This window comes from Chelonia mydas, chromosome 2, assembly GCF_015237465.2.
Source record: "Chelonia mydas isolate rCheMyd1 chromosome 2, rCheMyd1.pri.v2, whole genome shotgun sequence".
Classification (NCBI taxonomy): Eukaryota; Metazoa; Chordata; order Testudines; family Cheloniidae; genus Chelonia; species Chelonia mydas.
Window position 1 is genome coordinate 239,914,671 of NC_057850.1, and position 27,577 is coordinate 239,942,247.

Sequence of the window (27,577 nt, forward strand, 5' to 3'; positions counted from 1 at the left end):
GGACTGGCCTGTCTCCCAAGATCTGTGAGAGTGATGGGTCGTCCTTCAGGATAGGTTGTAGATCCTTGATGATGCGTTGGAGAGGTTTTAGTTGGGGACTGAAGGTGATGGCTAGTGGCGTTCTGTTATTTTCTTTGTTGGGCCTGTTCTGTAGTAGGTAACTACTGGGTACTCTTCTGGCTCTGTCAGTCTGTTTCTTCACTTCAGCAGGTGGGTATTGTAGTTGTAAGAATGCTTGATAGAGATCTTGTAGGTGTTTGTCTCTGTCTGAGGGGTTGGAGCAAATGCGGTTGTATCGTAGAGCTTGGCTGTAGACAATGGATTGTGTGGTGTGTCCTGGATGAAAGCTGGAGGCATGTAGGTAGGCATAGTGGTCAGTAGGTTTCCGGTACAGGGTGGTGTTTATGTGACCATCGCTTATTAGTACCGTAGTGTCCAGGAAGTGGATCTCTTGTGTGGACTGGTCCAGGCTGAGGTTGATGGTGAGATGGTAATTGTTGAAATCATGGTGGAATTCCTCATGGGCTTCTTTTCCATGGGTCCAGATGATGATGATGTCATCAATGTAGCGCAAGTAGAGTAGGGGCATTCGGGGACGAGAGCTGAGGAAGTGTTGTTCTAAGTCAGCCCTAAAAATGTTGGCATACTGTGGGGCCATGCAGGTACCCATAGCAGTGCCACTAATTTGAAGGTATACATTGTCCCCAAATGTGAAATAGTTATGGGTGAGGACAAAGTTCAGCCACCAGGTTTGCCGTGACATTATCGGGGATACTGTTCCTGACGGCTTGTAGTCCATCTTTGTGTGAGAATGTTGGTGTAGTGGGCTTCTACATCCATAGTGGCCAGGATGGTGTTTTCAGGAAGATCACCGATGGATTGTAGTTTCCTCAGGAAGTCAGTGGTGTCTCGAAGATAGCTGGGAGTGCTGGTAGCATAGGGCCTGAGGAGGGAGTCTATATAGCCAGACAATCCTGCTGTCAGGGTGCCAATGCCTGAGATGATGGGGCGCCCAGGATTTCCAGGTTTATGGATCTTGGGTAGCAGATAGAATATCCCTGGTCGGTGTTCCAGGGGTATGTCTGTGCGGATTTGTTCCAGTGCTTTTTCAGGGAGTTTCTTGAGCAAATGTTGTAGTTTCTTTTGGTAACCCTCAGTGGGATCAGAGGGTAATAGCTTGTAGAAAGTGGTGTTGGAGAGCTGCCTAGCAGCCTCTTGTTCATAGTCCGACCTATTCATGATGACGACAGCACCACCTTTGTCAGCCTTTTTGATTATGATGTCAGAGTTGTTTCTGAGGCTGTGGATGGCATTGTGTTCTGCACGGCTGAAGTTATGGGGCAAGTGATGCTGCTTTTCCACAATTTCAGCCCGTGCACGTCGGCGGAAGCACTCTATGTAGAAGTCCAGTCTGTTGTTTCGACCTTCAGGAGGAGTCCACCCAGAATCCTTCTTTTTGTAGTCTTGGTAGGAAGGTCTCTGTGGGTTAGTATGTTGTTCAGAGGTGTCAGGCCAGTCCTTGCTTACAGACAGCCCCCCAACCTGAAGCATATACTCACCAGCAACCACATACCACACAACAGAACCACTAACCCAGGAACCTATCCTTGCAACAAAGCGCGTTGCCAACTATGTCCACATATCTATTCAGGGGACACCATCATAGGGCCTAATCACATCAGCCACACTATCAGAGGCTCGTTCAGCTGCACATCTACCAATGTGATATATGCCATCATGTGCCAGCAATGCCCCTCTTCCATGTACATTGGCCAAACTGGACAGTCTCTACGTAAAAGAATAAATGGACACAAATCAGACATCAGTTATAATTATAATATTCAAAAACCAGTCGAAGAACACTTCAATCTCTTTGGTCACTCGATTACAGACCTAAAAGTGGCAATTCTTCAACAAAAACACTTCAAAAGCAGACTCCAACGAGAGACTGCTGTATTGGAATTCATTTGCAAACTGGATACAATTAACTTAGGCTTGAATAAAGACTGGGAGTGGATGTGTCATTACACAAAGTAAAACTATTTCCCCATGTTTATTCTCCCGCCTCCCCCCCCCCCCACCCCACTGTTCCTCAGACGTTCTTGTCAAGTGCTGGAAATGGCCCACCTTGATCATCACTACAAAAGGTTCCCCCCCCACCCCCCACCCGCTCTCCTGCTGGTAATAGCTCACCTTACCTGATCCCTTTCGTTACAGTGTGTATGGTAACACCCATTGTTTCATGTTCTCTGTGTATATAAATCTCCCCACTATATTTTCCATTGAATGCATCCGATGAACTGAGCTGTAGCTCACGAAAGCTTATGCTCAAATAAATGTGTTAGTCTCTAAGGTGCCACAAGTACTCCTTTTTTCCCTATCTGTCTGTTATAATACCTTATTTTCAGCATCCTCTACAGTGTGGGGACTCTATAAAATGTCCCCTAGGATGGAATATTGCGTTATCTTATATAGATATTGTACCAAAGCAGAGTGTCAGAATGCAGAATCAATACTTTATCTGGGAAGTATGCCAAAATATACAGTAAACACTATAAAATGTTTGCAGTTCCCATATACGCTGCAATCCTAGAGAAGGATGTATTTTTCCAAGCACTTGAGACATCTGTAGCTATTACAAGAGGAAGAGAAGTATCTGATCCCACAAAGTTACTTCTGGGGCAAATCCACCCTCACTTCTGTGACAGTGGAAGTCTCCTGGCATCAGAATCATTGCAATTTTTCTGAATCAGAAGAAACCTGACCTTGGGTGGTCCATGCTAGGGGTATGCACCTCCTGCATGTCATGGAGCTTAACTGGGATTCTTGTAAGACCCAGTGCAATGGCCTGGTGGGGCCATAGTAGAAGCAGGTTGGGAGAATGTACAGGTAGTTTTCAAGGATCTGCTATTGTACAGCTGTTATCGTTTTATCCCCCCTCCCTCTCCTTGAGGAGGTGTTAAAGCTGAAGTCGGCTACATCAACAAGTAGCTCTGAGGGGTGATTCCTCAGCTATGTCAGGACCTGGGATTAGGATTCTTTCTCTCCCAGCCTCCTTACAGAGATACCTAGTGTGGTCTGTGTGCAGCGTCCCTGGATTTGAGCCTTAGTGCATTATCTTAATTGTAAGGCACAGCAAGAAATGCATCTGACGCCTGTGGAAACACTGTTTCTGGTAAGTAAGGTGCAGTGCAAGGTAACATCTGTTGTTTTTCTAAGTCTCCTGAGTGTATATGTGGGTCTTTAAAATAGATTGTAAAGATGATTTTCCCGTTCAAATCACAAAAGTTAAGAATGATAAAACTCTTAATTTCTCTGTGGGGACGACTTTCAGTGCATCTGCCTTACAGAATACGTTTTGCTTTCTTTGTTCTGTCATCAGTTGTCAGCTACACAGAACCAAGCTTTTAACGCTATCTCTCCCTCAGCAGGAATGGCTTCTCTCTCCTGTCTCTGTGTTAAGCAGTCAGATGGCAGCAGCACCATGTTAATTGGCAGGGATGCAGCAGGCAGTTTATATTAATATTTTCTTTGAAGTTTACCAAGTGGAATTGGGGAAGAGAAAAGCCACAAAGACCCCATGTGTGGTGTTACTGGACAGGTCTCCAGAGCGGACTCAGTATATGAGCAGACAGTCAACTTCTGCAATTAGGTGGTGATGTAGAACTCTCCTTCAGGGGCAAACTCACAGCCCTCATTGGGCTAAGCGGCTGCTGTTGGATACTTTCCCAGCAACACAAGTAAGGTGTCCCTGACAGAAAGACGGCCTATCCATGGAAGGGGTAGATCCGGTGCTTCAGATCCAGTCTGATGACTTGATAGAAGGTATAGCTCTTCCATAACTATCCCTAATTTATACCTCATCTTGCTGTAAATATGTTTTTCTTTAGGTCTCTAGTCATAATTCAAGCCAAGCTCTTCTACACCTCTGTGGAGGCTGGGATTGGGGATATGTATTGTTTTGCAGGCAGAACAGAGGCACTGGCTGGTTTGTTGCAATCTCCTGCTTCCGTTAGGGGTTTCTTCAAGATGGGAACTACCTGACTAAGCATGTGGCTGGTGCCCTGAAATCCATTCTAGTATGGACTGGGAAGATTATGCATTCATAGTCTTGGTTTTTTGAGAATTTGTAAAAGAAATGGTGTCTCCATTCCTCTCATCTGTGAGGAAAAAATGGTAGCAAAATTACTCTGATGATAGTTACTAATAGAATATACAGCGAGAGCTGGAGAGACTTAGGATTCAAAGCTTTGCATTCTGCATCAGGTAATTCCCTGGATGTGAATATTTTATCTGAAAAAGATCTTGCTCATAAAACAGTAGAAACCTTAAGGAGAAATTGTAGGCTGATTTGCAATACATTTGAGGACATCCAGGTGCTCAGATAATACAGTGATCGGTGCAAGATGTGAACTTGAATGCAGAAATTCTAGCAGACAAGGTGTTAATTTCTTCCCTGCCAAAGGGAGCAGCATAGATTTTTCTGTAAATGCCAGAGTGCTCTGTGTTTCCTTAGTAGTATTTCCCAGGATGCCATCAAGCTGGCTACCAGCACCATGGTTACCTTGATTCTTGCCAGAGGGTTTTCCAGCTCTGGCTGTGGAGCAGTGACCTCATTAACAAAATGAACCTCATGGCTAGTCCCATAGCAAGGCTTCAGTATTTTTGCATCTCTGGATGCAGCTGTCAGACTCCTCAGCAAATAAAGCTGCAGTCCAGCCTGCCAGCAAAAATATCCCAGAGCACTGATCCTGCCCAGTTCTCTTTATCTACAAATCTCTGTAAAGTACAAACAGTTCATACCACCATCTGTCTGCTTCCCTAGGTCACGTTTCCAACCAGTCTGAAAAAGGTTAATGTTCTAGTGATGCCCTGACCTCCTATACCATCACCTGTGGGAGAGAGGAAAACATTTTACCTTCCACGTTTGGTCACCATAAGAGAGGACATTTGGACATTTTTTTTTTTAATTAAAAGACCAACTTTATTCAGTTTCTCCCACTGTGACTCCCAAACTAATAATGTAATCAGTTCAAGGAGAACTCTCAGAAAGGGTAAGCTTTTGCAAAAGTTAAACACTTCCCGGTCTTAAAATCTTTGCAAAGCCTGCAAAAATTTATGGGAATGCATTCTAGGTTGTTGTTAGGCAACTGGGTCATAGGTATAGTGGTCACAGCAGAAGTCAGGCCTAATGATCTGAATCCAAATGTCAGAGCCGGGGATCGGAGCTGAAGATCAGAACTGAAGTCAGAGTCCGAATGCCATCGTCAAGGGTTGAGACAGAGTTGGAGCCAGGAACCGAGGGTCAGAACCAGAGCCGAGGGTCAGAACCAGATTACCTGGGATCAAGGAAGGCAGGAGCAGGGCTGGTTCCAAGGCTGGGACAGGACTGAAACAAGGCTAGGAGCAGGGCAGGGTCTAGGCTGGAGCAAGGCTGGGTGCAGGGCAAGGTCTAGGCTTAGGGTTGCCAACCCTCCCAGTTTCGCCGGGAGTGTCCTGGAATCGGGCTCTATCTCCCGGAGGCTACTGAAGCCAAACCGGGAGATTTTAGGCTGCTAAAAGTCTGGCGGTGCAGCTCTGTTCCGCTCCCAGAAGCAGCCAGCACATCCCTGTGGCCCACTGGGGGGTGGTGGTTCCAGGGGGTTTATGCGTGCTGCCCCCACCCCGAGCGCTGACTCCAGAGTTCCCACTGGTCAGGAACTGCGGGGGCAGTGCCTGTAGGCAGTCCAGAAGGTATATGCTGTCTCTAATGTTCAAGTTAGAATCCTGGAGAGCTATGCTGGTAGAACCATCAAAATTAAAGATGGAAATGACCTGTTGTGTTATCTGCTTCATCTTTCTGTCAATACACACTAACTTCCTACACCGCATTGTTCTACTAACCATCAGCTAGGGCACGTTCATGGCTTGAGTACATTTAGAGGATACCTATTTTCATATTCCCATGGTGCTGAAGTATCTGTGTGTTTGTGCATCTCAAGTTTGTCCTCAATCCCAGACACTTAAATAGCCTGTATCCACCCACTATTTACAAAGATCCTAGTAGTTGTAGCAGCCACTCTATATCAACACAAGGATACTCATTCTGACATGTATTCAATAAGTCATTGTTGCAATTCTCCTGCTTACTTCTCCACTTTGTCTTTGACAGCCATGAAAACTTGATCAGAAAAGGGAGAGAATCTTATGTACCAAAACTTCAGTGCATTATGGTTGCCTTACACATGGGAATAGGCACAACCTATGGTTGGGTAAATATGTAGGGAGAAATACTTGTCCCATGGACATCAGTGGGAGTGTTGCCATTGGCTTATTGGGACCAGGATTTCACCCGTAAGGTGTAAATTCTACTTTTCCTGTGTAGACAAGCATAATGACTTTTTAACTAAACCATATTCCTTCTTTTGAATGAAGGCATCTGAATCTGTAGTGTGTGGGTGTGGGCATGATTATGACATGAAATAGGCAATGAAAAGCTAAGTGCTTTTTCAAATCGTTTAGATGAAGAATCTTTCAGTTTATTATATAATTTAATCGGCCTTCTCTAGAATGAACTGTGAGAGGGTTGCTCTTGCTTACATTTCATAATGGGGTTACTGATCAGCATGTCCATTCATCTTTAGTATCAGATTTGCTATTGGTGTGGAAAATGCTTCTTATTTGCAATCAGGATGTTACATTTCTGTGACATATCTTGAAACAAAGTTAAATTTCTAATGGTCAGTCAGACACTACAAAGATTTGGAAGATTTTTAGATTGAAAAATTCCTCAAAGTGATAAACAATTTGAAGTATCAGAGGGGTAGCCGTGTTAGTCTGTATCCACAAAAACAACGAGGAGTCCAGTGGCACCTTAAAGACTAACAGATTTATGTGGGCATAAGCTAGCGTGGGTAAAAAACCCACTTCTTCAGATGCATCTTGAAGATGCATCTTGCATCTGAAGAAGTGTTTTTTTACCCATGCAAGCTTATGCCCAAACAATTTGAAAGCACTCTTCCTTTTCATAGAGACTGTACCTCCTGAAGGATCTGGCAATTTATTTGACAGGTGCTTTTCACATTCAGTGCGATCAGGAAAACAGAACTTTGAGGATAAGAGCTGTGTAGTGCATTGCAGGGCTTTTCTTTTCAAGATGGCACAATTCCCAGTGGGTACAAATGGTGTAAAGTGCTTTTTGGCTGGTACAGTGACTCAGACATATAAAACGATATTTGGTCTAAAACATGTTAGAAAATAACTTTGGGCTTGAAACTATTTAGCTTCTTATAATTGAATCTTGATCAACTTGTAAACTATAGATGTATTGGTTTATTTATGGGCACATGAAATACAACTATGTACAAGATAATATAATCTCAGTGGGTGTAATATCTTTTCCCCATATATTATGCGTTTAAAAAAAAAAAAAGACGAAGACCAGTACACAAATGTGAATGAATACTATGCAATAGAAATATTTGTTTTATCCAGATGGTCTAAAGAAATGTGGTCACAGTACATTAGTTTTGTCTCCATAGTAACACTAGTTTGGCAAGTTTAGTTATTTAGATCTGCACTGCAGTGATCATAACAGTATAATCCTTATATATGTGCTTTTATTGGAATTTAAATCAGTATTTATGCAATCATTCACTTGAAAGGGCATGCAAATCAAGGGAAGGCAAATTTCCCAAAGCAAGAGATGACAGTGGGCGGGCATACTTCCTAGACCAGAACAATGACGCCAAAGAGGAATATAAATCATATATTTTCATTGAATTTTGTTTGTATCAACCTGAAACTTAAAAAGATTTTTTCAGTAACATATTTCATCAGAGGTCAATATGCTTTTTGTATCTGAAAAGAATAGCAGACATACAAATAAATTACATTTTATAACTCTAGTGCACATGCACAAATAGCGTTTATTGTTTCAACTTGGCATTTCATTTTTTATTATTATTAAACGAGTATTGACATGGAAGCACAATGGCAGAAGGCCCATTGATTGGCACATTTAAAACTAAACTGGGTAATGAACTAATACATGTACCATAGGGAGCAGTCCTGTATCAGCAAAGGGATAGGCTTAGCTGACCTAATAGGCCTTTTTCAGCTCTAATTTCTCATTTTCTAAGAAAATGTACAGAGGCTGGCAGGGAAATAACCTCAAACAAACAGCAGAGGAAAACACATTTGTCCGCTGGCTTTAGTGGAATATGATGTACTGTATGAATTAGTTCGCTATAATGGGCTGATTTGTGCTGTGACTTGCAAGAGGTCCCAATGAAATAAGTTCGTTTATTAAGGAACTCTAAATCATTTGCAGAGCACACCCAAAATACATTGGATCTAATCAGCAGTTTGTGAAATTTAGATTCAGATAATTTTGGCATGTGGAAGGAAAGCCAAAACCAATTTGTTGTTCAGTAGAGCTATGTAGATAAATGCCTTAGTAACTCTTTGGCACTGGCTCTGGTGAACTCACGTACTGCCAGTTCTGTTTGTATGTTATATTTCAGTCAGCGTTAGCAAATCATAGCACTGTAAAGTTAACTTGATGTATTTTCTAAAACAAAAATCATTTTGCAGCTTTTTAGAGCATTTCTAGAAGCATTATTTCCTTAGTGCTTTGCTACCAGGCAATTCTGGATTATACCAAACATGCATGGGTGACATCTGTCCATTGTCGTTATTATGTATGTTGTCTGTCAGAGTTTAAAATCAATAATTTTCTCCTTACCCCGAGAATGCTCAGACTGCAGCTTGTTTGGAGGTGGGTTTGAAATGTTTGGAGCAAGAGAAGACTCAGAACTGAGTTAGCAAGCTTTGATGAAGGTCACTATTTTAATTAAAATCGGATGTGTTTTCATTACCAGCTACAAAATGAATGAGTCAGAGATGACTGTCTCTTGCCTCTTTATTGATTTGTAAAAGCCTTATCGTAATATTCTTTGTCAAAACTAACTTACATCAGCAGCAGTATGCTTATTTTGTCAACTGTATGTTCAACATTTTTTAACAAATATAGAGCAAATTTTAGTGTATGAAACCACGTGCATTCATTTCCCCCCCAAGATCATCAACTTGCTTTCCATTCAAATGATAAGTTCTCAGTTAATTTTAAGGTTATTTTATCAAAAAGAGTCTTGTAACATGAAGTGAATACTTCATGCGTCATTTCACTCTGTCACATCAGATACACTGGCCAGAGCCCTTATTTAATATCTGAGAACATTGGAATATGCATCATGTGCCCTACAAAGGGACAGTTATGTGATCTGTATGAACTTAGTTTTCCGTTAATTGTTGCAAATGCCTTTAAAACTAAGATTCTAAGCATGCAAAGGACTTGCCTGAGGAATGGTGAGGAATGCTTATTACTACTGTACTGAATTTGTTGTAAGGAGAGCACTCGTTTTTTTCCTGGTAATTTGCTTTGTTAGACATTATTATTTAATGTAAATTAGTACCATTTCTGATTCATTGGTTCTAATTTTGAGAACCTCACTCTGGAATTTGTGCTGATAAATTTTCTTTTTGATAGTATTGAAGGCTTATGTGTACCATATAATATACCACAAATTATGTTAAGGCTAGAATTAAGCTAGGAAAAAGAATGCTAACAGAGATATTCTGTTCTCAATAGACCTCATTGTACCTAGATGTTGCAGTACATACACACAGTAAAATATCTTCCATACTTTGGAGAATCATTACAATCGTCATTTGTGTGTAGGTATTGAAAGAACCAGTATCAACTTAAAAATCACATTTGGTCTGACATCTTTTTACATACTATTAATCCAAGTAAAACCTATGATTACTATAACTGAAAAAGTTTAGGTCAATTTTTCTCCTCTGTTTTTTATTATTATTTTATTATTACTATTTATTATTTTGCTTTGTACATTTGTCAGCATTTTGATAATTTTTTCAAAAGCAACTAAGGTACATAGGCCTCTGAGTCACTTAGTTACTTTTGAAAATGTTATCCTTTGTGTAAAGTACAGTCAGTTTTGCCATTTCCCCTGAAATCAGTTACCTTTGATTTTGGGGTGGGTCTTTTGACCAGCAAAAAGAGAGAGGAAAAATATTTTTTTAAATGGGAAAATGCGCTTGTAAAACCACAAAAATTGGCAGGTTAAGTCAGCTATGTGTGTATAACTCAGGTTAACTCAGCGATGTGTGTATTAACTCACACAACTGCTGGAAAATTGTTAAAAAAACTGATCCCGTTTTAAGTTGATGGTGTCCCTTTAGAGGCATATGATCTAACCGAAACTGACGTCAGCTTTCAAATTAAATTTCTTAACGTTATTTGAACAAAGCTCTTTAACTTCTAGTGGAGAGACTTCTGATGAACTGGTATATTCCATTTTAATCAGTAACATTTTAGAAATTACGGAGTACTAATAATAACTGAGTTTATCATTGTAGATTGATATAATTCTAACAAATCTATACAAAAAATGCATTTGATTGCTTGTATGTTCATTTGTATGAAAATTATTACTAAATCATAAGATCAAGGTCATAGATCAAATCTGAATTTTTTTTTCAAATTTAAGGAAAATTAATTTTTTAGTGACCCATGCTATGACTGTCAAATTGTGATAGTTTGAGAGGACTTAAGGTCAATTCTTTTTACTTTCATTGAGCATGTTCAGATTATATATGTGTGTTTTTATTTTATTTCCTTTTATAGCAGTACAATTTTGGGGGGTAAAAGTCGCACCTTAGAATATATAATATGGAACTATGTTAATATGTTTTTGACTTTTGAATACTGCCAAAAAAAATCCCATTCACTTTCTTAAGCCTTAAAAATTATTATAAAACAAAAAAAGAACAATAACTAGCAATGACTGACTTTTTACAGTCCTTTTGGACCCAACATTATATTAGTTGATCTGTTAAGTAGATCATCTTAGGCTGCATGAAGTTGACTAGTTTAGGATAATTTATATATTGACAAGATAAGGAGAGGAAGAGGAAAAGTTTGCCATTCATAAGTTATAGGAAAACAAAATAAGTTTCCAAAATTAAGCCTATTAGAGATCGTTTGTGCATTTCCATAGTTTTTGAAAAGAACAAAGCACATTTTTCTTTAAATATATTATTATTTTATAGCCAAAATTTCAAAATCTCACTGCCTAAAATTAGGCACCTAAATCTATATTTATCTAACCAAAAGTAAATGGCCTGATTCTCAGATGTGTTGAGCAAGTCCCACTGAAATCAGTAGATGTTCAGCACCTGAGAAAATCAGGCCACCCAGGTTTTACAACGTTGGCTCATATTCACTGACAAAAGACTTAATTAAAAAGAGCTAACAGTGGACTCCTGCTTTCAGTGGACTCCAGCCACCTCCACCCTTGCCCAAATTCTCAGAATAACATTTTCTTTACAAAAAATGCACAACTTAAAAACCCCACAGGCTAAAAAATATGGAAATGAACACAAGCCTGACCTACACACAGTTGTGTACTGTTTGTTATTTCAGTTAGGGGGGTGTGATATTTTACTGAAATAGTTAGTGATGGATTACATGGCAAAGAAGAGGAGGATATATCCCTTTAGGGGTTGCTGACACAGTTTTTGTACTGCTTTAACTTGATTGGTTTGAATCTGGTCCACTTAAAGCTATACAAGGGCATCCATATTAGGGGGTTGTACCAATTTAACTATCACCTCACTCAATTTACATCGCCCCTTGAACCTACCTGCCCCTGCTGTGCTGTTCTATAATGAACCTCACGTGCATTGTTAATTGGATGTGTACTGAATGTATCTAACGAAATATCATTGTAGGGCACAGTAAATTGGGTTAGAGTTCTATACATTTTCTCAAAATGTGTGTGGAGCAGAAGAATATTTTTACAAGTAGAAATGGAAAGATTGATCTGTGTGGTTTTAAGTTGCATGTTGATTCCTCTGTGACCTTGGACAAGCCATTTATAGTGGGATTTACAAAATCGTCTGGACACCTACTTCCCACTGTGATCAATGGGAGTTAGATGCCTAGGCACCTTGGATAATCCCACTAGGTACCTACATACTTTATAAAAACCACTCTAGGTCTCAGTTCTCTAGCTGTAAAATGGGGCTGATAGGGAAGTACTATCTCACAGGGGTGCTATGAGGATAAGCACTTTAAAGATTGTGAGGCAGTCAGACCATATTATAGACAGATGTACGTAAGTATGTGTTGAGCTTGCTTTTATTTTAACTATATGTAGCACTTTTGTGAGGATGCTGTGACTATTTTTAGTGTAAGTAGAAATGCGTAAGTATTATTTATGTATTTGTTGGACATTATTAAAATACATAATATCCCAAGGTGGAATTTTAATATGACAAGCTTCAGATCGGATCCAATTTTCTCAGTAGAATTCTATATTTTCTTGGGAAATGGGATTATAATGAACATGCTGTAATGGAGCTTTAATTATTTCAGCACTCATGAGCACTAATCCACTGAAGTGGAAAAAAGAATGACTCCATCTATTGTCAGACTGCTGAAGTTCAACATTGTGCCTGCCATCCCTTGCCATCAGAAGTGGAGGTTGGTTTCTCATGACTCTATTGATTAAAAATCCTAAACCATTTACGGGCCCAATCTTGCAAGCACTTCTGCATTTAAGTAATGTTCTTCATCTAAGCAGCATAATGAAGTGCCTGAGTATTTGCAAAACTGAACTCTAAAAACTTTCCACAATTTGCCACATGAAGAATTGTCACTAGTTGTCAAATAAACATGCTTAAAAATGAAGTCTGAAGAAAATGTAAATTAATTCAAGTCATTTCTTGAATAAGGCATGCACCTATTCTCAAACAGCAGTATTAGCCTGGTATATAAATAGCCCAATATATCAAATAGATATTAATTTAATTTAAAACTCCTATCCCTCAGGCAGTTTTTACAGAAATTAAAATGTGCAGTTGCAAAAAATAAATATCATACAAACAACTTCTCATTAAAAAAAATATAATACTTGCTCTCAGTAATGATGTCAGTAGGATACCCTAACTTGACCACTTTCCTGCCCTTTAGCACTCAGCCTCTCATCCCCCCAAACACCTCAAAAAAGCTTTGGTCAGCATATTGCAGATTAGTTCAAAATGGTAGAAAAAGGTCCATGGTATAGAAGACATTTGAATTGGCATAAAATATGCAACTGTCCACAAATGGTCTTCAGTGTAGTAGTTGTGTAGGGCTGACATAGTCAGTACACTAGTATGCTCTGATTTTATATTTCACCCCCATCCCAGGAACAGTGAAAGGCTGATAATGGGATCTTAACAAGAAATCTAATTATCAGAGTTTCTTTTGAGGAGTTTTATTTTTAACAGAAAAATTAATTGTTTAAATGTAGCCTCTGGTTTGTTGGCTCTTCTGGGAGGGGAAAAAAAAAAGCTGTATGCTGCAGTAGGTTAACTAGGAATGTGAAGTTTTTATAACTAGACCTGGAATTTAACATTCCATATCAAGGTAGCCACATAGCGTGTCAGTCTAAATCTAGTTTGGACTCTATTTATCTCTGTCTTAGAGAGGCACGTGCTCCTGAACATGCAGAAATGGGTATAATCAGACACAGGAGCAGAGATTGGGCCAACGTGTAAAAAAAAAAGAATATGTAACTAAGTTTTACAGCAGATAAGCCAACCTGCTAAACTTCTACTTGAGATGGGAGAAATATATTAGTTTCTAACACCTTTAAATGTTCTGACATGTCATATCTAATCATATGAGGCAAAGTAATGCTGCACAATAGAGTACCATCCCTAGCAACAAGCAAGAACATTTTCTGTGGTGTGTTGATAATGTACTATCAATTTGGCTGGCAGATATATTCAGCCTCAGTTGACAGCAGTTATCTGAAACAGTGAGAACGGGTAAATGCATTGAATTGTTCATAAATTTTTGGCATTTGAAAGTATGTTGAGATATTTTTAGTAACAGAACAGTGAGTCATAAAAGTCAATAGCAAAGACCTTGTTTGATTCTGCAAAACACCTATGAGTTAAAGGAGTACAGTAGTTTGATTACTTGATGAGAAGGGACATAGGCCCTCATTCAGCAAAGCACTTATGCAAATTCCTCATTTTAAGCATGTGAATAGTCCTATTATACTGAGGCCTGGTCTACATTACACAGTTAGGTCTGCGTAAGGCAGCTTACGCCAACCTAATTATGTCACTGTACACACCACAGCCTTGTCCCGCCAATGTCAGTGCCCTACGACACCGACATAATGACTCCACCTTCCCGGGAGGCGTAGGGCTTATGTCAGTGCAGTTAGGGCGACAGAGTGTCTCTGTTAGACACTGTGTTACTTGCATTGGCTGGAGCCCTGAAATGGCTGGGCAGCTAGACCCTGAATTCCCCTGGCTCCCTGCTCCCAGCTGGGCTGTGCCTGCCTGGCTCCCTGCTAAGGGAGCTGAGAAGCCTGGGCTGCTGTGCCTTGCTCCTGGCAGGGAGGTGAGAAGCTTGGGCAGTTGGCCCCCACTCCCGGAAGGGAATGGGGAGGCGAGAAGTCCAGGGGGCAGCTGGACTCCTCATGCGGAGCTGCACCTTCCTCCCCTAACTGCCTTCCTTCAGTCGGCAGAAGTGCTGGTGGGGAGGAGGCTACTGTGGTGGCTGTAAGTCAGCCTCACACAGTGTAGTGTAGACATGCCCTTAATTGTTATCAGTAGAGATTGAACATGTCTGCCAGCCAAGCTGGTAAACTGTATTTAACGGAACTACTATGTGCTTAAAGTTAGGCACGGCCTTAAGTATCTTGCTGCATTGGGGCCAGAGCATGCTGGGGTAGGGCATATTGCCTCTTCTCAGAATAACTGTCTTGAAGTACATGCCTCTTACTTTTAAAACACTCCAAAGTAACCTTTGCGTTCCCACACATCTTCTCCCCTCTCTGTCTCTCATGTTGACCAAGATTGTAACTGATTTGGTATTTTAGTACAACTGCATGGACTGTGGTTTTGTGAGCCTCGGAGGCTTGGCTTTAGAGTACAGCCATCAAACATCTATTTAAACTGTTTGTTTCTCTTTTTATTTCCTAAATTAAATTTCCCGCTGCTTCAGCTGAAAGCTGTATAGAGAGTACTGTCTCTCTGCATATACTTCTACTGGGGGTAGTTGGTGTTAAGTTGCTTCCAGAGCTGTTCTGTAAGGGTAGTCTACACTGGACATTAAGCCTGGGTCTGTGGAACCTGGGCTTGTGGATGCTTTGGGTTAACAATTGCTGGACCCAGGTCTCACAACTATGCTAAGGCATCCATATTGTTCTGTGCAGACCTCCTGACTCGGGTCTGTGGTTTAACCTGCATCCACACTGCAGAATGACAGGGCTTGGACCCAAATCATAATGGAACTTGGGCTCTGACCAGTCCCCCTAGCAGAGTCCTATGATCTGAGACCAGAGTGCTTGCTGACTTGAGACAGACTGATTTGTATGTGAACAGAAAGGTGGCTTGGGCTGAAACCTGAGTCAGAGTCTGGGCTTAGTGTGAAGTGTAGACATAACCTAAATGGGCTAAGGGCACTCAGCACCTTGCATCATCATTTCCTAAACTGGACAAAAGAGAGCAAGGAACGACAAATTGAAGTGGTGGGGAGATAGGAAAAATAAGAATTGTAGAATACAAGAGCAAGAGAGATGCTTTGGGTACTTAAATATTTTGTTGAGCTTTTTAAATTAAAAAAAATGTGCTTTTTTAACATTAGCTAATGTTTCTCTGTGTTTCTCTATGACCGGTCCATGGACTGGCACTGGTCCCTGAGATCTCCCTGACACAGTTTAGGAAGGCATCAAGCTGGTCCCTGGTTTCAAAAAGAAACACTGATCGAATGTATTCCTGAATCTTTAGGGGAGAAAATATGTGGATGCTCTCACAGAACTCTCAGCTGGGCTCATGGCAGCTCATTTGGTATGCACATCTCACGGTTCCTCTTCTAATAAACTTACTTTCACAGTAATTTCCTCAGATAATGTTCTACATTTGGGACCATATTCTCTGCTTCTTTTCCAGCCTGGAACTGGAAAACTGCTCTAAAGAGGTAACTAGGGATTCCCCTGAAGTACAGAGCATATGTGCTCACCCCGTTATTGACCAACTGAAAGATTTTTAGTGGATCGCTGCCACTGACATAATTTCCAGCATTTCTTAACTGAGTAAATTGACTGCTTGCTGTAGTTGAGTATTTAGTCCTTGGACTCAAGTCATGGTTCATCTGTTACTGTAGATCATGTCTGCAAAACTTAAAAATAACTCAGACCCTGATTATAGTGGGTTTTGGGGTTTTTTTTATACAGAAGCAAGCTAGCATTCAGCATCAGAAATGGCCAGTTTTCCTTGAGAATCTTTTTTCACAAAGAACCTAAATCAACTTTATAATTTAGTCATGAAAATAAGGATATGACTTTTGAAATCCACAAGCTGTAATTTATTAGCATTTTGGATAGATTTTAATCCATATTAATTACCATGTTACTACTTTGGCTTGGGCTGATTTTATGTTCTTTCAGGACTCAGTATGTAGCATGGAATACTGCTTAATGTCTTATGTTCATAAAGAGACATATGTGTACTTGGAGTTGTTTCAGAGAATCACTTTTAAATTTGAATTTTATAAATATGTTTATTGAAGTCTGTGTAGCATGTGTGTGTATGACACACGTGCATGAAGACACAAAAAGTTCCTTTGTAACTCCACAATTTAAGTGCATTATGCCAGTGTGGGTACTCTTTTTCCTCAGTTTCCCAGAATGCTATCCCTTTTTTATGGATAGAAATTGTTTACTTTTTTTCTTTGAAAGAATAAAGACCAAGAACAGACTCTGATCAGTCATGAGGTGAATAGCTGTATGGCACTTTGATTAAATCCAGTTTAATTTAAAATGCATGGAACAATGTTTTTAAATGAAGTGTTTTGGAGAAAACCTACATATTGACGTCTTTTCAAGGCAGTTCTGTCCTGTACCATATTACTAGTCATTTTAAAGGTAATTAGGTTGGCTGTGATCAGAACCAAAAAGATAATTGATAATGCACTGGGGAAATGAGATGACCAACCCCAAAGTACTAAGGGAAGGCTATGAAGTGTCACAGAGTATATACTTATCTAGTGAACAGTCTCGGGGATATACAAGCAACCTCTGTTTAAGCTTTAGGTTAGGAAGTCTGTCTGTATCTCCCGCAACATCCCTAAGAAGCGAACAAACCTTCTTTCATTCTTTTTTTCAATGAGAGTTCATCCATTTTCAGTATATATTGAAATATACTTTAAAATATTTCGACTATCTGCTATTGTTGTGGTCAACAGTGCGTTTAGTGAATTTTTATGATCCAGATATCACTGATTGTAGTAGGCTGTACCTGTAAAATATAGCATGAAATTCTGCTCCTGCTTAGGTTAATGGGAGTTTGGCCACTGACTTCAGTGTGGCCAGGGATTCATCTGTATAATTGAAAACATATTCTCTAGATAAAATTAAATACTTCCCAATATTTTATGCTGTATTTAGCTGAGTTACTATGTAAAGTTTCACTAAATTGCAAATTGTTGACTGATGATTCAGATACGGACATGAGTCCTGGCTATGAGTCATGCTGGAAGGACGTAACGAGTGGGGTCCCACAAGGATCAGTTCTGGGTCCGGTTCTGTTCAATATCTTCATATTGATATAGATAATGTTATAGAGTACACATTTATAAAGTTTGTGGATGATACCAAGCTGGGAGGGGTTGCAAGTGTTGGAGGATAGGATTAAAATTCAAAATGATCTGGACAAACTTGGAGAAATGGTCTGAAGTAAATAGGATGAAAGTCAATAAGGACAAATACAAAATACTCCGTTTAGGAAGGCACAATCAGTTGCACACATACAAAATGGGAAATGACTGCCTAGGAAGGAGTATTGCAGAAAAGGATCTGGGGGTCATAGTGAACCACAAGCTAAATACGACTCAACAGTGTAATGCTGTTGCAAAAAAAGTGAACATCATTCTGGGATGTCTTAGCAGGAGTGTTGTAAGCAAAACACGAGAAGTAATTCTTCCGCTCTACTCTGCGCTGATTAGGCTCAACTGGGGTCTTGTGTCCAGTTCTGGGTGCCATATTCAGGAAGGATGTGGACTAATTGGAGAAAATCCAGAGAAGAGCAACAAAAATTATTAAAGATCTAGAAAACATGACCTATGAGGGAAGATTGAAAAAATTGACTTACTTTGGTTTGGAAAAGGAAGACTGAGGGAGGACATGATAACAGTTTTCAAGTACCTAAAAGGTTGTTACAAGGAGGAGGGAGACAAATTGTTCCTCTTAACCTGTGAGGATAGGATGAGAAGCAATGCGCTTAAATTGTAGCAAGGGAGGTTTAGGTTGGACATTAGGAAAAACTTGCTAACTGTCAGGGAGGTTAAGTACTGGAATAAATAGCCTAAGAAGGTTGTGGAATCTCCATCATTGGGGATTTTAAAGAGCAGGTTAGACAAACACCTGTCAGGGATGGTCTAGATAATTAGTCCTGCCATCAGTGCAGGGGACTGGACTGACTAGATGATCTCTTGAGGTCCCTTCCAGTCCTATAATTCTATGTCAGTGGGAGAAGTCAGGGCTTGTGCTTGTCCACACCGCTCAGGTCGGTGTAACTTACATCGCTCAGACATCAAATCTATCAAGTCTATTCACTAGAGAAGAAGTGGAAAAGGCCATAAAACTCACCAAACCTGGAAGGCTGCAGGCTCAGACACATCTTCCCAGAATTTCTGAAAAACCTATGTCAGCATGGCCATGACTGGCTGACGTGCTTCTTTATCAGCATGCATGCTCTGACCAAACATCAAAGGGATGGCAACAGGCAAAGGTCACACCATCCTAAAACCAGGGAAACGGAAGATCTGAAAAACTACCAGCTGATACAGTTACTATGTGTAACGGCTGGATTTTAAACCCCTCCCACCCAAAAAGCTAGTGCTTTCTTTGTATCAGAGTTACCAGCCACTGTATTTTTTTCACCTGATCTTTTCGCTTCCTTCTCTTCTACAGTATCTCCTCCCCAGAGTCAACCACCTATTCCCACTTCATTTGTGTAATTCTGTGGTTCTATGATTCTTTTCTGTAACTTCCTTTTTCCCCTTGGGCATCTGCCTTCTCTTCTATCTCTTCATTATTCTTTCTTTCCATCTGACATCCTCTTATCCTTTTGGCTGTTCCCAGCTGTATATCCACAAGTTCATTTTAAGCTGCAGAAATTTTGTATTTTTGAGTGTGGGGCCTAGCATCCTCCATCTATGCGCAGACTATTTTCCTGCAGGCATGGCCCTTGTGATTAGCCTCTGAAATACCCCTTGAGTTATATATGGAATTCCCTGTGCACCAAGCAGAGAAGAAACCTTTTACTTTCCACTTTTCTTTTTGACAAACAGCTGGGGCTCAATTTTTTAGTATCAAAAGAAACTACACTGCAAAAAAGAAAAGAAAAAAAAGAAAAAATATGGCAAGCAACCCACAGCCCAAGCAGATAACTGAAAAACTCTAACATTTGTAAAAACAGTGGCAAACTAAGATGTGAACTGATCATCATGATCGGAGTCCAAATGCAAGATAATGCACATTAAACGTATTGCAGTACAATGTATTGAAGTGAACTGGACAAGGAAAGTGATTAATATATGGAATTGTACAAATCTCCTTCCATTATTGAGTGTATTGTTGTTCATGCAAAATATACAACTACAATTGTGAGGTAGTGTAACCAAGACTTTGACCACAAAATCATTTTTCCTTAGCTGTTCCTGTAAGCTCAGAACAGCAGACACAATTACTTGCAAAATCAAGGTGATAGATTTTTCCTTGCAGGCAGAGTCTTCTAGATAATGAAGCTGTAACATAAGGTGTTTCAGTTTTATTTACAACACTTCTGTGTTAATGTGTTTTAATATGCCAAGATTCTTCAGTTCAAGTGCTTATGCTTTTAAAAAAGGGTAATGGAATGTGTATTTTTAATTAATTAAATAAATATAAAAACTACATTTGAACTGAGGATTTCCAGGAAAATATACTCTTTGTGATCACTTGCTCCAAGTTTCCCTTCTGTTCTGACATTCTCTGTTAGTTCCTTTCTGTTGGTATAGCTAAGAAGTTTGGACCATCCTCTTGTTGGAGTTTCCACATCTTATATCAAAAAGCTGTCTTCTATGTAATATAGCAATCTCTTTGATGTGATTTGGGCTGTGATGTGTGTAGTTTAACAGATATGAGTAGCTAAACACTCCTGTGAGAACAAGAGGCTGTGAGTGTGAATAGTTGCTGGAATATTTGGTTCTTGTTCTCCTCCCGTGGAAGCAGCCTGTACCAGGTGGGATACTCACCAGCAAAAAATCACCTCCTCTGTTTTAAAATACAAATCTATAAAATGGTGGAAAAACCTGTATGTTGTATTATTTGAGAAATAATATGAGATCATGTAATTGAAGGCTGTATTGTGAAACATACTTAGGAGCAGAGTTAAGGTTACACTGACAACTTCAGCCCTGCTCTTTAATTTCAGCTGAGTAGCCCTTGGCATAAGTCAAAGAGGGCTGCAAAAGACCTGGGACAGCTAAGCATCAGGCTTGCACAGATAAGAGCGGCCAAAGGAAGGTTTGTTTTATGCTGGCAGTGACCGGCTCAGGGAGTGCTAGGGCATCCTGGGATTGCTGGGCATAGGGATGCTCAGGTCACACCACTTACCCCTTATGCCAATGCACAGGGTGGCATAAGAGGCACAACCCAAGGATGACTAAACTGAAGCAGTTCAAAAGGAAGAGAAAATGGGGACATTTAGCTTTGTCATTTCCTATCTTTTGAATGCTTAACAAATTTGTCCTAATTTATGTCTGATTCTCCTCTTATTTACACCAGAAGAAGGGCTTGTCTACACTTGAAATGCTACAATAGCACAGATGTAGTGTTGCAGCTGTGCCACTGTAGCCCTTTGTGCAGACACTATCTACACCCACCGGTTGGGGAGGGTCTCCTGGCAGAGTAGGTAATTCCCCTGAATGGCCCACCTTGATTATCACTACAAAAGGTTCTCCCCCTCCCCCGCTCTCCTGCTGGTAATAGCTCACCTTACCTGATCACTCTCCTTACAGTGTGTATGGTAACACCCATTGTTTCATGTTCTCTGTGTATATAAATCTCCCCCCTGTATCTTCCACGGAATGCATCCGAAGAAGTGAGCTGTGGCTCACGAAAGCTTATGCTCAAATAAATTTGTTAGTCTCTAAGGTGCCACAAGTCCTCCTTTTCTTTTTGTAGAATTCTTCTGTCGACCTAACATGATCTACACCAGGAGTTAGGTTCGCTACACTACGTCTCTCAGGGGTGTGGCTTTTTCACACCTGTGAGTAATGTAGCTGGGTCGACCTAACTTTTTAGTGTAGACACAGGCCTAAATCAGAAGTAACCCCTTGGAGGTAAAGGGAATTTCACCAATGTACAACTGGTGTAAGTGAGACTAAAACCAGACCTGTAGACTTTATAGATGGAAAGCATTTTAAAAAACCCTGTACTAATAAAGCAAGTTTTTTTTTTAAATTTCTGAATACCCTTTATGTTTTTAGCAAAAGTTAAATTGTGTCTAACTCTGTTAGTCATTACTGGATTTTACCTGGTAGAGAATGGGTATGGATTCTGACTTCATGACCTTTGCAGGTCTAGTGCAAATGGCCACTGACTTCAGATAATTTGACATAATTTAACTTGTTAGTGCATGTCAATCAGTCAAAAGAAAAGGACATCTTTCTACCAGTGATAAATTAGTTTCTGGTATTGATTTACTGTTAATTACATGGAAGATGATGAATGGCATTTCGGGTAGCCATGTAAAAAAACTAGCTTCATAATGTATTCCCATATTCCAGTGGTCACCATTATAAAGTTAACCCTTACCAACAGATGTGCTGATATTTCCTATGGCTAGATAGTTATTTTGTAAATATAGAAAATGTATTGGTAAATGTCTGTTTCCTCTTCCCACTCTCCTGTTCCTCCCTGCCCCCTGCCGCCCCAGTGCTTTTTCTATCAGGGTTGGAAGTGATCAGTATGTACCCAGGTTCCAGTAGGATTGTGGGGGGGCTGTATGTTCCTTAGACATCTGGCCACGCCCTCTTGCATTCAAGGAATGATGCTGGGCATGCTTAGCAAGGCCCAGCACTCGGGCAATATAGTGACTCACCACCCAGCCCACTACTCCTGGGATGCTGGATCACTATATTGCCTGGATTCTGCATGCATGTCCTGAGAGGCTGAGGAGAAAGAGGCCATCCCATGCTACAGAATGGGAGTTTTACTTAAAAGTTTGTAAACGGCTGGGATTGATTTTTATGTGTGTTTTTTTGTTTTGTGTAATCTCTGATCAGAGGTTATTCCTCTTCCCTTATACACAATGGTTTACATTCATGTTCTTTTTGGGAAAGTATAATTTTCTGCATGTTGTCAAATAATTGGTCTCATGCCATTTCAGTGAAAAGTACCTGCAACATCTTGGTTAAAACATTTCATGCATATAAAAAAAAATCCCACGAAGGTCTTGTCTGCCAAAGATTGTACTGCGACATGATTGAGTTTGCATGATCTGTCTTGTTTGTAGAATGAAGACATTTTGCATTGATGTCTTAGCCTTTACAGTTGAGAGGTCTATATATGGCCCATTAATTTTCCATCAGTACAATGTTAGTAGGTCCCTGGAGTTCTCTTTATTGATGGTAGATGTTTACAGTTGTCTGTGCAGGATGAAATAATGCCTGACTTTATTATGTTTCAGTTGACTATTTCCTTCAACACTGCCTCTCTTTAGATGTTGCTTGTAGCTTTCTTTTAATACTGTTAATCTATTTAATGCTCAGACCTGTCTATATTTAAGATGTATTTACAAACAAAATATACATAGTGTAACTTGTGATACATTTTCTCAGAAGAAAAATATAAAATGAAAACAAACAAAAGCCCCCTCTGACTTCAAGTTACATAAATGAACATATATAGTGGAGTGGGGATAAACAGTTTTTGAAGTCTGATTGATAGTTACGTGCACATACCAACAATGGAACAAAACCCCCTAAAGTGATAAGCTCCATTACATCCTTTTGCACATTCATGTGTCGTTAAATTGCCACGCATTACACTTTTTTCCCAATTTTCATAGGCTTTGTTTATAATTCTAATTCCCTACAAGTGAATATTAAAAAAGATCCTGCATTAAGTCTAAACGGTCTGCTTTATAAACTAATTGGATTGCTTAATTTTTACCTTTTCTATGGCATTTTGCATAGTTACATGATTAAGAATTAGCTGCTCACTAGGAGATAAACTGCTAATTGCATCCAGTAAACCTATTTAATGAAATGGTCTTGTCTAATTCATGAAGTTAAGAGACTGATTTGGTAATTGAGATGGGTAGCTATAGCTGAGTGTATGTGCAGTTTGGTATTACAGTTTTTAACCTTTAGGAAATTCTTGTAGGAATAAATTGTATTGCTGGAGTACAGCAAACGACTTACGTTTGCCTTGCTAACATATCCAGATTTTATTCTCAACCCTGCAGGTTGGGAGACAATAGGAGGAAGCAAGGAGCAATAATGGTTATGCACATGATTTTGCAAAGGGTCTACTTAAAGAGGAGACGGCCTGCTCCCAAAACAATTTGTGCAGAGTTGGGGAGGACAAAATACATGAGTCATCCCAAACAGGATTTGGGAACGAGATGTACTGCATAATCTGTCACCATGGATGGGGATGGGTGGGCTTTTGAGGAAGACAAAAAAGGATTTTATTGGCAAATTCTCAAAATAGAAAAATCACACCGCTGCTCCGTATTGTACCTGGCTGCAGCATCCCCCAAGGAACTCTTGCAACAGCCAGGGACTGAGGACATTTTGGCCACACCCCCATTCCGTCAGCCACACCTGTGACTCTGTGGTCTGCAAATGGTGAGATAGAGCAGCTATTCCAGCTCTGTGCCGTTGGGGGAGTCCTCCACTCAAGAGGACTCTTGAGTTGGTCACTGCAGGCTTTAAATCTGCTTTGTGTTTCCAGAACAGTACAAAGCAAACTTAAACGGGCCGCAGGGTTTAGCTCCAATGTATATCATGTAAACACTGTATTAAAAAATGCTTTACAAATTTACCAGTGCATTGTTGTGGCCACCTTTACAGTGTAACAAAGGTGCTGTTTAACAGCAGAGGTTAACACTACGCAATAGTTCAGGACCAGAATTGAAGAATGATCCATCTGACTGAAAATCAGGCCATAAAAGGGTAAAGTACTGCAAATGATACAAGGAGAAATCTTGGCCATAGTGAAGTCAAGATATACTGGCATTGGAAAGGGTTCAGAAAAGGGCAACTAAAATGAGTAGGGGTTTGGAACGGATCCCATGTGAGGAGAGATTAAAGAGGCTGGGACTTCTCAGCTTGGAAAAAGGGAGACTAAGGGGGGATATGATAGAGGTCTATAAAATCATGAGTGGTGTGAAGAAAGTGGATAAGGAAAAGTTATTTACTTGTTCCCATAATATAAGAAGTAGGGGCCACTAAATGAAATTAATGGATAGCAGGTTTAAAACAAATAAAAGGAAGTTCTTCTTCACTCAGCACACAGTCAACCTGTGGAACTCCTTGCCTGAGGAGGTTGTGAAGGCTAGCACTATAACAGCGTTTAAAAGAGAACTGGATAAATTCATGGAGGTTAAGTCCATTAATGGCTATTAGCCAGCATGGGTAAGGAATGGTGTCCCTAGCCTCTGTTTGTCAGAGGGTGGAGATGGGTGGCAGGAGAGAGATCACTGTTAGGTTCACTCCCTCTGAGGCACCTGGCATTGGCCACTGTTGGTAGACAGGATACTGGGCTGGATGGACCTTTGGTCTGACCCAGTATGGCCATTTTTATGTTCTTATGTCACTGAGAGTTTTGCTGTTGATTTAGATAGGGCCAGAATTTCACTCATAATATTTTTATTTGACAGTTCACATTTGGTTCACTGCCACACTTTTATTCCAGTATAGAATGTTTATTAATTTCATACTTGTTAATCCCTGATGCACGTATTACTTTAAACATTTATGGATGTTCTTTGAGTTTTTATGGATCATCTTCACTAGAGAGTAAGGCTGTTGTATGTTTGATGAACCAATTTAAAAGATAATGTGCTATCACTCACAAGCAATGCTTGTCTTCTGAATAAAACTTTAGAGAAAGAAGAAGTCCACTTCACTGGTAGCTGATATATCGGTGTCTCTGTTTTGACTGTTTTCTAAGGTATTTCCCTTCATTGAACGTTTTAATTTGGGTGGTTCCATTTCAGCTAATTTTTGATAATGTACATTGTAGAAACAATCATTTTAAATGAATTACCACAGATAAATATTAATGAACATAAATGTATTTCCATTTTTCTGTTTAATCAGTATTTTAGTGCTTTTAATTTTCTCCTTCTTCTTCTTCTTCCCTGTTTACTGCCGTTCATTTCCCACTTGGGCATATTTAATGACTTTCTATTTCTGCAAAGACAGAAAAGGCATAAAAACAAACAGTGTGGATTGCCTGTAGGATGTCAGAAACCCCACAGAGGGGATTAACACTACAAACTTAAAAGTTCAAACTCTTCCATTTGCTACTGGTGTGAAATCGCCTTCTCTTCTGTATGTGTTTCCATATTCCATTAACTGTAGCTCTCAAATGTGAAGGCAACAAAAACAGGAGTGTTTGCCACTTTGATTCTTTATATTGGGATTGGCAAAACTCTGAACAAGTAGAATAGCACCTAAATTATCACCTTCATCCCAGCTATAGAGGAGGGTGATCCTTTTCAAATGACTTTGCTGCGCAGACGTACATTAAGTATTCTTTGCTTTGAGGCCCTAAAACAAAAGTATGCCCTTTTTTATCCTTGGGTTACATATTCAAAAACTGCTAAACAAAAACTGCATGGAATAGGTTAATTCCAAATCTGTTTCACGAAGCCAAATTAACTGCTTTGTTTTCCGTGATCTTAACTAGAGTAGCAGAATGTCTTCACTGTTAAATCAGATTAAATAATTAGCTCATCCTGATGCCTAGGTTTGTCTCAAAATCATTGATCTGACTGAATATGCCTTCCACTGGAGAAATTCAGATATTTGATTGTAGATTGATTTTCTGTCTCTCCTATAATAGATTCATTTGGAAGGTAAATATTAATGTCAAATTGGCAAATTGTGGGAAGCAAATTGGCACATTAAGATGTATTGTCCATGGAAGCTAGAGGAAAAGGCAACTCTTGAAATTGTCACTTTAAGTTCTGGCCGATCACCTTAAGAGCATCAACAAGGCAGAGAAACATGGAACACGTCAAGTTCTCATTAGACCGTGCTCTAAAGTAATCGTCCGGTTTTTAACTGTGATGATGAAGCATGGTTACATTGGTGAATTTGAGATCATTGACGATCACAGAGCTGGGAAAATTGTTGTTAATCTCACAGGCAGACTGAACAAGTGTGGTGTGATCAGTCCCAGATTTGATGTTCAGTTGAAGGACCTGGAAAAGTGGCAGAACAGCCTTTTGCCTTCACGTCAGTTTGGGTACATAGTGCTGACACCTTCCGCTGGCATCATGGACCATGAGGAAGCAAGGCAAAAACACACACGAGGCAAAATCCTGGGATTCTTTTTCTAACACTTGTAAAACAGGCATACTAATAACTTGTTCAAATGGAAAAAAAATGTACTAGACAGTCAGAGGTAAAAACTGTGTTTGAAAAAGTACCAGTGTACCTTCTATCCATCAACAGCCCAGCATGGTGTTTGGAGGCATTGCACATTTGGAAGAGCAGAACTATTTGCAAAAGCTACAAAACAAAAATAAAATTCCCTCTGAGATGTGGACTTTGAAGTCTTCAGCACTTACTGATTTTCCTTTTGTCCTAGATAAAATATCCATGTTTCCAACCTCAGACTGAAAGGGATAATAACGTGATTCTCTTAAAATGATGATCTGAATGCCATATTTGGACTTCAGTTACACTGACACATAACCAGAGTATGTGAAGAGATTTCTGATGCTCTCTCATTGTACACTGATGCTACTGTGCTCACAATCTACCTGAATGAGTGTTAACTCAATAAAGAGGGTAGATAGAATTACATTGCTACTTTCTCTTATAAATAATCTAATCAGGTGATTAATTGGAGAGAGATTTGAAATGCCGCCCTATGCCACTTGCCAATCACATTGGAGGAAGCTGCTCTTTAAAGAAATTCCATGTATTAGGGCCATTTTCTAATCTATTTTTGAAATATGATAAAGTATTAAAGGCATTATTATACTGTTATATGTCTCCTTTCAAGGCTACAGGGCTTTCAGATGACTAAGTGAAATGGCAAAAAACAAAATCCAGTAGTTGTGGAAAATTAAACACCTTGTATGGTTTAATGAAACATCATAATTTCAATTGACAATATTTCTGTTCCCACTTCTAGGGGTCATAATGTTTACTATACCAGCACCTGGCTTTTATCAGTGCGAACACAAGATTTAAAAAAGTTTATCTTTTGCTTTCGTT

The 27,577-nt window shown here is 39.8% G+C and overlaps 1 protein-coding gene and 1 pseudogene across 11 annotated transcripts in view; both read left to right on the forward strand.

The window, feature by feature from the left end:
• Positions 1 to 27,577, forward strand: part of DIP2C (disco interacting protein 2 homolog C) — a 486,518-nt gene that overhangs the window by 206,378 nt on the left and 252,563 nt on the right. The gene's annotated exons all lie outside the window — the stretch shown is intronic.
• Positions 3,143 to 26,732, forward strand: LOC102940582 (annotated as a pseudogene).